We start from the raw sequence: 16,559 nt of genomic DNA on the forward strand, positions 1-16,559 counted from the left end.
AGTTGGTTTTAACATATAAGTTGTGGTGACCCTGTGTTTGGTGCATGTAGATTGATGATTGTGATATCCTCTTGTTTGATCATTCCCTTGATGAATAAGAAGTGGCCTTATTGCACTTTTTAGATTACTTTTGGTTTGAAGTATATTGTATCCAAAATTAGCATAGAAATGCCTGCTTATTTCTTATTTCTGATTGCTTAGAATATCATATTCCACACTTTCATCCTGAGGAGGTGTCTGTCTTTAGTGGTGAGGTGGGTTTCCTGAAGACTGCAGATTGAGGGGTCCATTTTTCTTGATCCACCCTGTTAACTTGTGTCTCTTGATGAGTGAATGAACCCCATTAGTGTTCAGGGTAATAATTGTGAGGTTTGATTTAAGACCTACCATATTGTGGTGTTTTGAGGGGTTTTGTGTTTTCTTGGACTTTGTAGTTGTATTTTTTTGACTACTCTATATTTGTTTTTTTGTGGTCTGCTTTCTGCAGGCTCTTTAAATTGGTTGTTTGTCTCTTCTGTGTGGAGAATTCCCTGAAATACTCTCTGTAGGTTTGGCTGTGTGTTCATATAGTTATAGAGCTGACTTTTATTGTGGGGAGCTTTTCTTTTACTGTGTAGTATTAAGGATACTTTTTCTGGGTATAGTAGTAGGCTATAATATTTTTCTTTCCTTTCAATGAATACTACACAAGACTATCCCTCAAATTAGTAATATTTATAAATTAGTTATCCTATGTTCTTGGTCCTCAAATAATTTTATCAAAAATCATGACCAAAATCTCTCCAAATTAACAATGCTTATCCCCTTTGACTTTCCCTGCTATGGGAGTATTCAAGTAAGCTGAGTGGAATAAAATACAGGTATATTCTAAAAGTTCACTAAACACTGTACACATTCAATCAAAAACAGCCCCAAGTATGTATGCAAGAATAGTTATTATAACAACCAGATCCTCTATCAACAAAGAGGTTAAGATTTCTGGTCTGTTGAGGGATCCAAGTCAGCTTGTGACCAAGTGAGACCCTTCCCTGGTATAATCCCAATTACCTTGGATGATTTTGGTCTCAGTCAAGTTGTTGCCTGGGTCATTGGGCTGCTGTTCTTATTTCTGGAGGTGGGCACTGGCTTTTCCTGTGGGGCAAACCAAGCCTGGCAATTGTGGCCCTGCAGATCAGCACACCCGCTGCTGGAACTGCTGCTGTTAAAGCTGCCTCTGCTGGGTCTGTTGCCACTACTGCTGAAGCTGCTGCTGCTGGGTCCACTGCCACTGCTGCCACTGAAGCTGCTGCTGCTGGGTCTGCCACTGCTGTCGCTACTGGATCTACTGCTGCTGGGGCCACCGTTACCAGTGCCAGGGCCGCTGATGTTGCTGCTGGACTCTGCTCCTGCTTGGGTACCACTGCCGGCTCAATTTGGTGTGGCCGGGTCCTGGGACTGCTGCTCTGTTTGCTAGAGTTGGGCACAGGCATTGGGGGAGGGGAGGGAGCCGCAGCTGCTCTAGTTCTCTCGCTGTTCCATGTGTTCTTCTACCTCATGGTCTGTTCCTCTGTTGCTCACTGCCACTCTCCCTTCATGTTTCTTGAGTTGCGGAGAGCTCCGGTGTGAGAGGAAGCTCCCCACACCTGGCTTTTCCTGTGGCTGGAGTCGAGTTTGTCAGCTTTCTGGTACACCACCGCTGCCACCACCGCTGTGGTTGGTGGAACTGCTGGGTCCACTTTTGCCAGCCTGTGCAGGCTGTGGATGCTCTGGATTTCTTCTACTTCTCCAAGTGCTGCTTAAATTTCCTATACACCTCACTTTTTAGTACAAGTGTGTATTTTGCTGAGGTTTTTTTGTTTTGTTTTGTTTTTTTTGTTTTTTTTTTTGTTTTTTTTTTTTTTTTTGCCTTTGTCTTCCCTAGGCTGCTTTGTCGTGGTACCTACACCACCATCTTAACCGAAAGTCTCCCCTTTGACCTATGCTCATTACACTTTCTAGTGGAGAATCTGTTTTCCCTTTTTAAGAAGGCAGCAAGAATTGGGTACAACCCAAACCTATCAACAAGACAAGAAAAGATAGCTGAATCCCTGGCAGGAGATGAAACACCCTTTGCACATCAGCCAGGGCCCAGGTGAAAACACAGAGGGATTGGTGAGATGAGCAGGAGTGCTGCTTCCATGGTTAGCCTGACAACCTGCACCAGGGTGATGGAGACAAACATGGAGGACACTAACAACACACCAAAGCAGAAATTAGTGTTGAGAGCTCAACACTAAAGTGTACTAAAAACTTGCCGATAATGGCTTGGGGAATTTTGTGCAAGATGGGGTGGAAAGGTTGTAAGAACCACAGGGAGAAAGGGAATAACTAGAGGCATTGCCACGCCCCTCCCACTGTCACTGTCATACCTCATAACCGCAACCCCATGGGGGAGTACCAGCAATCTCACTGAGGAGTGTCCTCAGTGAAGTGGGGACAGGGAGGAGGGAAATGATGGCTCCAACATATTATGTATCCATCCAAAAATGTACTTAGTAAACATAAATGCATTTATAAAAACCATGGCATATAAACATTGGAGTATTCTCCTTCCCTTTACCCTGTTGTTGGATATTTGGTAGGACCTGCTTACTTCTTATAAGAACTTTGAGTGTGATTTCTGAGCCTGTCAGGATATTACTTGCTTTAGTTTGTATTTGAGTTTTCCTGTAGGTCTTCAATGGCATATGGCAAGTATATTGTGCCAAATAGTTTTTTTAATATTTTACTTACTTATTCAAAAGGAGAGAGACAGAGAATGAATGAATGAATGAAAGAAAAAAGAAAGAAATGAAGGAAGAAAGAAAGAAAGAAAGAAAGAAAGAAAGAAAGAAAGAAAGAGAAAGAAAAGAAGGAAGGAAGGAAGGAAGGAAGGAAGGAAGGAAGGAAGGAAGGAAGGAAGGAAGAAAGAAAGAGAGAAAGAGAAAGAAAGAAAGGAAGGAAGGAAGGAAGGAAGGAAGGAAGGAAGGAAGGAAGAAAGAAAGAAAGAAGGAAAGAAAAGAAGGAAGGAAGGAAGGAAGGAAGGAAGGAAGGAAGGAAGGAAGGAAGGAAGGAAGGAAAAAAGGAAGAAAGGGCATGCCTAGTCATCCAGCCACAGCAATTAAACTCCAGAAGAATGTGCCACTTTGTACATCTGGCTTTATGTGGTTAATGAGGAATCAAACTCTGGTCCTTATGCTTCTCAGGAAAGCTTCTTAAGCACTGAGCTGTCTCTCCAACCCCAGTGACAGACAGTTTAAACACTTTTAAAGCTACAATTTTAAAACTATATTTCAGAAATAATGTGCATTAAAATTATAGTTGACTCTGTTACCTAAAATAGGAAAAAATACTCAAGTAACGTTGCATGAATCATGTAATCATCACCTTCAAAAATTTCCTAGTCTTTATAACTATTTTCAAACATAATTTAAAAGAGAGTTTGCTCTATCATAGGAAAGCTTTCTTAGTTCCATGTTTTTTAAGACTGAGTTTGTATTTTATTGTTTCTAGAAAATTCCAATAAACCATTTGCATTTCAAATGACAATTTAATATAATCATCACTTTTCTTACCTTTAAGAAACTTCTTCAAACCTCAGTTAATTCATCTTTGGCTAGGTATTTATTAGCTGAATGGTTACTTTTTAAAATTTCCTATTGACTCTTGCTTTAATGGTGTGATTCATTATAGTTCCTACTCTGCTTAGATAAAAGATGGATAACTTAATTTTTGAAAATATGGTTGTTCATCTGACCATGTCAAATATTTAGTGAATAAACATATCTTTTAAAGTCAGCAATCTCATCTCTATAAGCTGTTCCCAGATAAATATAATTCTTTATAGCCAATTTAATTTAGAAATAAAAATGATTTATTAGATAGCATGTAATATTAGATGGGCTTCATAACCATATTAAAATAACATAGGTTAAAATGATTTTTAACAATCTTTAGATTAATTTATTAAGAGAAGTAAGCATGAGAATTTTCAAATAAGTTCACAAAAATCACAAAATGTTACATGTAAAGTTACCATAATGTCGGTTAAATCACTATGATGAATGAATTGGTACTATTTTGCATCATTAATTGAAAAAAAATGTGATTAAAATGTGTTTGGACATACACCAACAACTACAGGCTAAAGCAATGACTATGAAGTAGCTTCTTAAAAAAAAAAAAAAACAAAAAAAACATTAATGTAGAGAATGCAAGTCCCCTCATATGGTTCTTCCAACCTCTGCCAATGTTAAATAGTCAAATACATATAGACTCCTATTTATACCAGATATATTAATTAGTTTTCAATTTATGATGTCTAAAAAGTGTAATCCTTGTTTTCAACTTGAGTATTTAAGCAATTAGATAAACCATTCAATACTTATTGTAAAATAGGCTTGTATTAGATAATTTTGGCCCAAAATAGTTTAAATCCATTCCCTGCACCTTTTATCAATTTTTAATTTTTTTTGCCTTTATTTCTTTTATTAATCAGTTTTGTATTCAGCAAATACAAAGTTTGGTACCATTATTAGGTCATCCGTGACCTACCCTATCTTCATTGGCCCCTCCTTGTTGAGGTGTATGGGTTGTGCATTGTGGAGTTAGCCCACAGTTATGGGTAAGATAAATGTTTCTGCATATCATGACCCAACATGTGGCTTTGACATTCTTTCCATCCCCTCTTCCGCAAAATTTCCCTGAGCCATGTTGGGTTCATTTTTGGTCTGCTTCAGTGATGAGGTGTTGGGGGCCTCTGAGGCTCTGGCTCTCTGATTTGGTAGGAGTTGATTTTCTCTGTGTTGGTCTCCTTATACCCTGTGCTGGTATATAGTTCATCAGGAAAATAGCACCTTTGCTTCTTTCACCAATTTTTCCTAGTTTCAGCCAGGGCCCTTCTGAGGTATGATGGGGGGTGACTCTCTCCTTAGGATCTACATCTATCTGTAAAACAGAAGCAGATTCTCCAATAGAGAGTAAGTTAGCACCAGGACAAATGAGATAACCCTTACTTTTTTAATAGAGAATTTAATAGGTGTCGGCCCTCTTGTAGCCCATGATTGATGGTAGCTTGATATTGGTGAGTGGGCTTATGTTTGGATATGATTATGATTTGTTTCCTAGCTCCAGCTATGGGTCACTTACCACTGAGGGGATCAGTTAGCCAAATCAAGAGCAGTTGTTTCCCCACTATGGCTGCGTGCCACTATTACACTTGTGTGGGCATCACAACAATTTATTTGCTGCTACATAGGTTAGACCATGAGTTGCTTGGACAGATATTGGTCATTTTCCCCCAATAGCTTAAGTAGCACCTTCTGGCACTAGACACACTGACTGTGTGGGGACTGACTCTCTTCTAGCTTCCAGCCATGCCATTCCATTTTACTTGTCAACTGCATATGTGTCTTCAGCAGTAGGGTCTTATCACTAACCTTTGGTGGGTCATCAAGTACTTGGACAGAAATCTGTTTGTCATTTAGGAAACCTTCCTCACCAGCATTTATTTTCATTTGATATTTTGATGTTTCCTATCCTTATTGGGGTAAGGTGAAATCTCATAGTTGTTTTTATTTGCATTTCTCTGATGATTAGGTACAATGAACATTTTCTTAAGTGTGTATTTGCCATTTGTATTTCTTCCTCTGTGAATTGCCTGTTCAGCCCTTTGCCCCATTTTGTGAGTGGCGTGTTTGACTTCTTACTGTTTAGATTATTAAGTTCTTTGTAGATTCTACAGATTAGGCATCTATCAGTTGTATAACCCACAAATATTTTCTCACATTCTGTGGGTAATCCATTGGCTTTGCTTATTGTATGCTTGTCTGTAAAGAAACTCTTCAGCTTCATGTGGTCCCATTGGTTGAGTGACTGTTTAAGATCGTGAGCTACTGGGGTTTTGTTCAGGAAGTCTTTTGACAAATGGAATAGACATAAGGACCCATACTTTGGGTCAAGAAACTATAGCTACTTGATATTCAATAAAGGCCTGAATAATATAGGCTGGAAAAAAAGAAAGCATCTTCAACAAATGGTGCTGGGAAAACTGGAAAACCATATGCAGGAAACTGAAACTTGATCCACACATTTCACCATGCACTACACTCAAATCCAAATGCATCAAAGACCTCAATATAAGACCCACGATATCCAGATGCACAAGGGGTCGCATGCATTTGGAGTTCGTTTGCAGTGGCTGTAGGCCTGAAGGGCCCATTCTCTCTCTCTCTCTCCCTCTCTCTCTCTGCCTCTTTCTCTCTCTGTTTGTCACTCTCAAATAAAGAAATAAATAAACAAAAAAAATTTAAATTAATAAATAAAAACATCACTGATAACTCAATATTTGCAACTAAAGATTGAGAAGGGTGATGTGCATTCTAGAGATCAATGAACTGCAAGAAGGCATTGATGTAACTCTCTATTGAATGGAGTCATTTAGATGATGTAATATCTCAATTGGTTTCATATGTAACATGACTTCATGGCTCATATTCATTATTCATGCTCTTAAACTTTGTAAAGAAAGGATATACATGTGCCAGCTGTTGTGGAGCACATCTTTAATCCCAGCACTCAGGAGGCAGAGGTGGGAGGATCTCTGTGAGTTTGAGGCTACCTTCATACTACACAGTGAATTCCAGGATAGCCTGAGCTAGAATGAGACTCTACCTTGAAAAAGAAGAAAGAAAGATAGAAAGTAGGGAATGATCGAGGGAGGGAGGGAAGAAAGAAAGAAAGGATATACAAAGTTTCCTTGCAGCAACTGTGTACTCGAGAAAGGCAGGAATAAATATAACACTGGTGTGTGTGTGTGTGTGTGTGTGTGTGTGATGTTCTGCTACAATTATTGTAGACTGTAATATGAGATTGCACCATAAACATTCCCCTGAGGATCCACAGACCCACCAGAATGTGTTGGCTTAGTTGCATAAGGTGGGTCAGCAAAGTAAGTTTAAGGCACGCAGATTTAATTTTTTTTTTAATTTGGATATCAGTTATATTTTTCCTGAGAGAGGATTTAATTGGAAAGATTTGCCCCTATTCAATTTTCAGCCTCCCTATTAGGTTTTACTGAAGTTATAATGTCTGTCCTTTTCATGTTCACAATTAAATGTACTAAATATATTTCTGATTATACAATCATGTATAAGTAGTATATTAATCTGGCTCTATTTAAATTTTGATATGATGGCTGGAAATGAGGCAGCACTTAAAATGTTTGCCTGAAAAGATGCAGGTTTGATTCCCCAGGTTCCACGTAAGCCAGATGCACAATGTGGCACATGCATCTGGAGTTTGTTTGTAGTGACTGAAGGCCCTGGTGCACCCATTTTTTCTCTCTCTTTCTCTGTCTCTCTGAAATAAATAAATAACAAAAAATTTAAATAAAATATGACATGATATATTATTTCTGAACTGAAATGAATAATTTTGACCTGTGCACTTTTTTTTCTTAGTGTTTTTTGTGGGACAAATATAGACAACTACAGCTCCATGGATTTTGGTTATAATGCATCTCACAACATGAAAATATTCCTCAACACTATAGCAATAATAAAAGTTGCTCATTTACTTCAAGCACATACAAAACACTTTCCGCAGAAATAACCTCAGATTGTTGGCATCTATTCTACAACATACTCATTAGTAATGAATGAATAAAATTGATTATGAAAATCATTACAGGAGAGGCTAGAGAGGCGGATCAGTGGTAAAGGTGCTTACTTGCAAAGCCTAAGAACCTGGATTTGACTTCCCGGTGCCCACACATGGTGACACAGACTTCTGGAGTTCCTTTTTTTTTATTAATAATTATTATATTCAGCAAGTACAGTTAGTTTGGCACCATGATTAGGATCATCCGTGACTTACCCCCTTCCCTTGGTCCCACCTTGTTGAGGTATATGGGTTATGCATTACGGAGTTAGCTCTCAATTATGGGTAAGATAAGTGTCTGCATATCATGACCCAACATGTAGCTCTGACATACTTTCAACCCCTTCTTCTGCAAAATTTTCCTCAGCCATGTTAGGTTCCTTGATAGTGACTAGAAGCCCTGACATGCACATTTTCTCTCAATCTGCCTTTTTATTTCTCTTTCTCTGAAATATATAAATAAATCATTTTTTAAAATTTTTACACAAAAAGGAGAAATGAAAAGTCTTGAAGACAAAATGACACCTCATAAATCAATATCAATGCTTATGGTATTTCATTATATTGTTTCAGTCTTGCCCTGTCTACTTTTTCCTGAAATATATTTTAAACTTTCCATTAATGATAAATTTGATATTCTGCAATTTGCCCTTTCCACATTAATTCAACTGCAGAATTGGTCTATTGTTAGGTGACCAACTGATTAGTAAACTAAAACATTTTTCTTTTTTGTCACTTAGCAAAGATAAGAATTGACTTTAAAAAGTCAACAGAATGAGAAAAAAGTCCAAGATATTCTCTAGCTGTTACTCTTCAAAGACTTGTATGTCATAAATAAATTAATTTCATTGACTTACTGACAGTTTCTTATGGCAAGAGTAAAGCTGTAGAAAACCTTTCATTTTCTATCAAGACAAATAAGTTGTAATTCATCCACATTTATCCTGCTTCAAATACAGAATTTCAGATACTGTAGGTAAATGTAAAATACCATGAAACCATTATACTACAGTTAAGATTGCAATTTATTAAAAAGAAATAGTATTTACCCTGCAACTCCATAAGGAATTCCAGGTCAGTCTGGGCTACAGTAATAGAAAAAACAGAAAAAAATAGTATTTATGCTATTTTGAGACATTTTCAAATCATTTCTTGGATGCAAACAATCAAAGGAGTTAAATTTTAAAAAAAAATAGACAATAGGATGGGTGGGGTGGGAGGGGAGGGTAACGGAGGGGGTCAGAAACAAAAATCTAGACTCAAACGGCAATGGTACCATAAAATTCTACATCTTAAAAGGCAGACCAAATGGCTAAACCTTCACTGGGACCTTAGAGGGAACACCTGAACCACAAGACACTGGAGAGGGTATGATGAAGACTGACCTGAAACTTCTACAGCTTCTCTCTCTCTCTCTCTCTCTCTCTCTCTCTCTCTCTCTCTCATCCTTATAACACTTTTATATTAGTTATCTTTTTCTTCCTTTTCTTAGTGAACACTGACCTGTAACTCGCAGTACCAGCATGGTGTTATCATCCACAATAAGCTTTTGATCAGAGAGACCTACAAGATTTCTTAAAAGAAAAACTGTCCAAGTACTTGATGACCCACCAAAGGTTAGTGGTAAGACCCTATTGCTGAAGACACCTTATGTGGTTGACACTTAAAATGGAATAGCATGGCTGGAAGCCAGGAGAGAGTCAGTCCCCAGACAGACAGCGTGTCTAGTGCCAGAAGGTGCTACATGGGAGACTGGAGGAAAATGATCAGTATCTGTCCAAGCAACTCAAGGTCTAACCTACTTAGCAGCACATAACCTGTTTTGATGCCCACACAATTGCAATAGTGGCACACATCCATGGTGGGGAACTAACTGCTCTTGATTCGCCTAACTGATCCCCTCAGTGGTAAGGGATCTATAGCTGGAGCTGGGAAACAAGTCAGAACTATATCCAAACATAAGCCCACTCTCCACTATCAAGCTACCATCAATAGTGGGCTACAAGAGGGCCGACACCTATTAAATTCTCTATAAAAAAAAAGCAAGGGTTATCTCATTTGTCCTGGTGCTAACTTACTCTCCATTGGAGAAACTGCTTCTCTTTTTCAGATAGATGTAGACCCTAAGGAAAGAGCCACCCCATCATACCTCAAAAGGTCCCAGGCTGAAACTAAGAAACATTGGTGAAACAAGCAAGGCTGCTGTTCTATTGGTGAACTGGGTACAAGCACAAGGGTGAAGGAGATCAACACTTAGAAAAATCAACTCCTACCAAATCAGAGATCCAGAGACTCAGAGGCCCCCAACATCTCATCACTGAAGCAGACCAAAAATGAACCAAACATGGCTCAGGGAAATTTTGTGGAAGAGGGGGCAGAAAGAATGTCAGAGCCACATGTTGGGTCATGACATGCAGAGACATTGATCCTATCCATGCTGCGGGCTAACTCCACAATGCATGACCCATGTACCTCAACAAGGAGGGGCTAAGGGGAGGGGGTAGGTCACGGATGACCTAATAATGGTATCAAACTGACTGTATTTGCTGAATACAAAGTTAATTAATAAAAAAAAATTAAAGTTTAAAAAAAAGAACTCAAAAAATAGATTTACTAAAGAATCATTTGAAATACTAATATTTAAGAACAGAAATAGCTTTTATTCCAGTGAAAATTCACATTGACTATTTAAAAGGCATAGAAAGTAAAAATCATCATAGAGCTTTAAGGTTTTATAAATAGAGGCATATAGAAGGATAGTTTTAATCATTTTAAATACCGGAATATGTTTTTTTTTTTTCATTAATATTACTCTTCACATATTCTCATTGCATCTGACCAACTTTTTCCCTAGTTTTCTTTATTATGAGTAATTTAGTAATTGTCATCATGAAAATTTTCTGCAGCATATTTATCATAGTTTATCTAGGTATATGCCTAGAACCATAAAGTCATTAATGCATTATTGTGCATTTAATATTGTCCTCAATGTTTCTAGTTTACTACAGATGTGCAGCAATTTACTTTCTTACCAAAAGACCATGGGAGTTTCCATTTTTCCAAAATTTTTCAATGCTTCATAAATTTTGTTTCTATTTTCAGCTGTTATCATGTTGGATGGAAATTTGTGTCACAACATATTTCTGCCATGCTCCCCTTTTACTTACTAATTGCCAACAACTCCAGGCACCACTGTTGTGTTTGTTTCCCATTCCTAATATTTAGTTCCTGGATATTTAGTTCATGTCTCTTGATATTTGTGTATTGTATGACTTACTTTTTATCTGCTGATATTTTGTGCATATGTATTATCTCCATTTTAGATGCCAAAATCTGTGTCAAAAATCAGTCATCTTTAAGAGATTCCCAGTTCTTATTACTGTTCTTCTTTATATGCTTCTGGGAAAATCCATGTGATACAAAACTGTTAGGTTGCCTCTCCTCCACATCACTTTCATCTCAGTTTTACCAGAAGTGAACCAATGCTGAGGAATCACTTTTTTCTCTGTGTGCTGAGTGTCTTCTCCTCATCTATGATGTGTGCATTTTAAAGGAGTCTGCAAAAAAATCTTTCATACTGGGTAGAAGTAATGGGGTCTCTGCCAGCTATTTCATGACTGCCATTTGTATGTCCTTCCATCCATACAGATATATTACATTAGAGCTCTTTTATTTGTCTTTTTCTTGTATATGTGAGGACTTCATATACTTTTGCTTTAATAATATTCCCACTGTGTATTTTTTACATGTAATATTTTATTTATTTATTTACTGGGGCGGGGGGATGAGCATGCCAGGGCCACTAGCCACTGCAAACGAACTCCAGATGCATGTGCTACCATGTGCATCTGGCTTACATGGGATCCGGAGAATTGAACTTGCGTTCTTAGGCTTCACAGGCATGAGCCTAAACCAATAAGCCATCTTTCCACTCCCTCCCAAATGTATTCAATTGCCTTTATGAGTACTTTACTCTCATTGATTCGGATAACAGTGTAGTTTTTGTAAAGAATTATTATTCTATGACCTGTTGGCCATGATATGCAGCCAGACTTACCAGCATAAAGAAACTGAAAACATTTAACTCATTTTAATCACTTAAACTCAAGTCACCTACAAGCATATAAAATAGACTTTGTGAACTCACCTCACTATTCACAATGTTACATGGCCTCATAAAGAAAACACTTAGTAAGAATGAAGAAGATGGGCTGGAGAGATGGCGTAGCGGTTAAGCGCTTGCCTGTGAAGCCTCAGGACCCCGGTTCGAGGCTCGGTTCCCCAGGTCCCACGTTAGCCAGATGCACAAGGGGGCGCACGCGTCTGGAGTTCGTTTGCAGAGGCTGGAAGCCCTGGCGCGCCCATTCTCTCTCTCTCCCTCTATCTGTCTTTCTCTCTGTGTCTGTCGCTCTCAAATAAATAAATAAATAATTTAAAAAAAAAAGAATGAAGAAGTTATAGTTATTATGCCTAAAGCAAGAAAGACTATTTGAAGTTCCAATTTCATAGTCAGAAGTCTGGCTGTTCATAGACAATTGACAAGTGAATATAAATGTCTGCTTGAACCAAATATATATAGTACGATTCTCAGTTTCAACTTTTCTTCTCTAGAACATAGGCAAGAATTGCCAAAGATCCTTTGAAAAATTTACTAAGTAGAACTTTTATACTTGGCTCTGAGGAGAAGAAAGAAATAATGTGCCATGATTGTGGGGGTGACTGCTTTGTCTCTTGTGTCAAGGTTCTCCTTGAAGAGTGACTTACAGACTGTCATCTTCAGTGCATGCTATCCTGTCACCTTTCTGAGAACCTCAGCTCTGTCAGCGTCTCTGTCCCAAGATCTCTACCAAAGTCAGATGAAAACTGAATCACAACTCAAGATTCAGTCAGCCAATAAGTGGTAATGTGGCCCTGGTGATTTCAGACATATATTAGACATTTTGAAGTATGTTTTGTGCTGTCATACGCAAACCATGTGTTGCCAGGGGTTAACCATTTGTAACTCAAAGGGTGAAGGAATTTGTCCTCAAATTCCTTGCTTATGCATCTCAGTCTTCTCTGTCCTTTTGTCTGCCACAGAGTCACATAGCCAAAAGTCTAAATTTCAGAGATTTCCATATGAACTTCTTACTAATGATTTAGAACATAAAATAGGTAAATAACTAAACTTAAGCTTTAAGGAATAATTAGACTCACAGCTTCCCAATAAAAAATCAGCTACAGAGACTGTCACAGCATGCATCTATGTAGCTACAAGTTACAATACAGTTAGATATTTTCAAGTTTGACTTCATCTTAATTTGTGAAGTTAAAGTGTTTCATTCAAATAATCAATATTTATTTATTTATGAACCTAAAAATACAGACCACTGAATCTCAAAGCAGACATTTTGTCCTACTCTTGACTTTATTATTTATTGCTCCACTAATTAGTTTCCAATAATATTTAGTAAACATTGTTTGCTAAATAATGATGTGATCATCTGGCATATTCATTCAAAAATTATATATTCTGAAAAAAAGAAACTAATAGGGAATCATTGTCTAAATAGTTCATGATTTCTAAATTTTAAACAAAGAAACAGATTTTAAATTTTTCATAAGTGATCTTTAGCACTTTAGATTGAAATAAGAAACTGAATATGTTTAATACAAAGTGATTTTGTATAGAATATGTCATTATCTATATTACTGTATTCAAATGAATAAATTCAATAGAAAAAATTCTGCAGATAAGATGGAATTTTATGATGTGACATACGAATTTTTAAATTTCCTATGAAACATTATTAGTTTAAATTATTTACTGATAATTTTAAAGTATTATTAGGTAAAACCAACCTTGTAAATAAACATAGCATTTAATCATATGGTCATCTAGAAATTTTGACTAATGAACAAATAGGCTGAGCCTTAAGTCAGAACATAGTTGGCATGAAAGGTTTTATATTACTATCTTTCACAAAATCTGGTAATTGTCATACATGAAGTTATGGCAGCATCTAGCAACATGGTAAGTAATTAATGCATTTCATATAGAATTTTTTTTCTCAGTTTTAAAAATGTTTACATATATTTCTTCTCATGTTTTACTAATTTGCTTTTTCACATCATTAATAAATGTTTTACATAGAAATCTTGTCTGTTCTTTTTTTTTTTTTTTTTTTTTTTGGTTTTTAGAGTTAGGGTCTCACTCTAGCTCAGACTGACCTGAAATTCACTATTTAGTCTCAAGGTGGCCTTGAACTCACAACAATCTTCCTACCTCTGCTGAATGCAGGGATTAAAGGCGTGTACCACCATGTCCGGCTTTTGTCTGTTCTTTATATTTCATTGCATTTATCTTAAATGTTATGAAATTTAAGTGCAATTAAAGGCAATAATAAATAAAAGGCATAAATATGGCTGGGTGTAAATACAGTTAAATTCTATAACCTTCTTTCTAGAACTTGTAGCCATTTGAATTTGTAGAAAAATTATACTCTTCTATTATCTACATGTGATTTGTGTCCCTGGTCACTGTAAGGAGGTTTTACACAGGAATTTTTAAGTAAATGGTAAAGAAAGAAATTAAAAGGATGTTAACAATTATTCTCCAAGTGTAGTATTCAAAAATTTGAGAATGATATTATTTTCATTAGAATAATTTCCTTTCAGACACCAGCCTTTAAGTGAATTGGGAATTCTTTCTGAAACGTTATTCTTTAAATGATGCTCAAATTTAATTAATCCTTTGTGAGGTGTCAGTAGTTATAGGAAAAGGAAATTGTGAAAAACAAAAGAGAAGTATCTGTTTTTCTCCTACTATCTGCGACTGACCAAAATATTTGATGAATTCCCAGAAGACATATCTGTTATTCCTATAGAAAAGTGACTCAGGGAGTTTTCTTACCTTAAACCCCAGAGCAGTTGTGGTGTTACGTTTTAAACAGTCCAAGATCCCCCACAAACCATTACAATGCCATGCTTTCACAAACACTGGCTTGTCCTCCCAGACTTACTGTACAGGGCACGACTGAAGAATACTTCATAGGTTTTAGCCAAGCAAAACATCATGTGAGTTAACTTTTGCAACAAGAAGAAACAAATATTTTTCTTTTGCAATTGAAGTTCTTTTAAATTAAGTTTTTTATATTTTTTAATAGTCAGTGCTATACTACAATTGAAATAATATTTAGGGGCTGTGGAGATATCTCATTAGTTAGAGGGGCTTACAGGCAAATCCTGTAAGGAGAGATTCAATTCTGCTGTACCCACAGAAAGCCAGATACACAGTTTTCCATACGTTTGGCCATTGTAAGCAATGACAAGAGTCTCTGGAGGTACCCATAGTCTTTCTCTACCCCCTCCATCCCTCTCTTCCTCCCTCCCTCCATCCATACATGTGTGTCTTTCCTAACCCATTGAGATGTGAGATGGCAGCTTCATGTCTCTTAGTCCAATTGCCATAGAGAACTTTCTAGTTGGCATGTTATCTAAAATCCTTGCCCACTCTCACCACTGTTCTTTGTCATAGTACTTCCAAAAGCCACAAGCACACAAAATAGAAGTACCTTGGTATAACATTAACAAAGGATGTGAAATGCCTATCTACTGGAAACATAAAATTACTCAAGGAAACAAATGAGAAGTACATGAAAAGATGGAAAGACTTTCAATGTTCCAGGATAGGTAGAATTAATACTGTGAAAATGGCAAACCTACCAAAAGCAATATACAGATTCAACACAATACCAACAAAAATCTCAACATCAGGGCAGGAGAGATGGCTTAGTGCTTAAAGCACTTGCCTGGAAAGCCAAAGGTCCCAAATTTGATTCCCCAGGACTCATATAAACCAGATGTACAGGGGGTTCATGCATCTGGAGTTCGTTAGCAGTGGCTGAAGGCCCTGGTTTGCCCATTCTCTCTGTGAGTGTGTGTGTGTGTGTGTGTGTGTGTGTGTGTGTGTGTGTGTGTGTGCGTCTGCCTATTTCTCTCTCTCAAATAAATAAAAATAAAATATTACATACAAATCCCAACATCTTTCTTCACAGAATTAAGAGAAATAATTTCATAATTTATATGGAATGGCAGAAGGCCTTGGATATCCAAAAACATACTCAGAAAAAGGGACATGTTTGGAGGTATTACCAGATCTGATCCAAAGACATACTAAAAGAACTATAGTTAAAAAAAAAAGTGCATGGGAATGGCACAAAACCAGATATATGGGGCTTGCAATGGCAACACATATACTAAAATTTGAATGATACGGAGAAGATTAGCATGGCCCCTGCACAAGGATGAAATGCAAATTCATGAATTATTCCACATTTTTAACTGGAGTAAACCCAAATGACCATCACTGGGTGAATGGATACTGAAGTTGTGGTACATTTACACAGTGGAATTCTACTCAGCAGTAAGACAAAAAATAATACATGATATTTGTTGAAAAAATGAACAAATATGGAACGGATCAAATTTAGTGAACCCACAAAAGCACAGAAAGACAAACACCTCATGGTGTCATTTATTCCTAACCTAGATCTGCTCAAGTTACTGACATATCTGATTGGCAACTCAAGACCCAGGCAATAGGTATGGAGAGGTTTGAGTGGAGGGGAAGGAAAAGGGGTGGGGGAGCATACACAAAATTAATCCAAAATAAACTGGTACCATAGAAACATTTATCTCTGGAGATGGCTGAAAAGGTATAACCCTCAAAGGAAGTAAGGGAGGCCACCTCAAAAGTAGGGCCCTGGACCTTACAGGGAACACCTGAACCACAAGACACTGGAGAGGGTATGATGAAAACTAACCTTAAACTACATCTTCCCTCCTCCCCTCTCGCACTCCCTCTTTCTCTCTCTCTCTCTATATATATATATTCTCTCTAAGTCTTGTATATTAGTTATCTT

The 16,559-nt window shown here is 37.2% G+C and overlaps 1 non-coding gene across 1 annotated transcript; it reads left to right on the top strand.

Annotated features, from left to right (window-relative positions):
- The first annotated feature begins 15,871 nt into the window (after positions 1-15,871).
- On the top strand, positions 15,872-15,976 carry LOC123463096. The gene has a single exon (XR_006638708.1). It is a non-coding gene; the product is annotated as a U6 spliceosomal RNA (small nuclear RNA).
- Positions 15,977-16,559: the final 583 nt, after the last annotated feature.

Source organism: Jaculus jaculus, chromosome 8 (genome assembly GCF_020740685.1).
Source record: "Jaculus jaculus isolate mJacJac1 chromosome 8, mJacJac1.mat.Y.cur, whole genome shotgun sequence".
NCBI classification, from domain to species: domain Eukaryota; kingdom Metazoa; phylum Chordata; class Mammalia; order Rodentia; family Dipodidae; genus Jaculus; species Jaculus jaculus.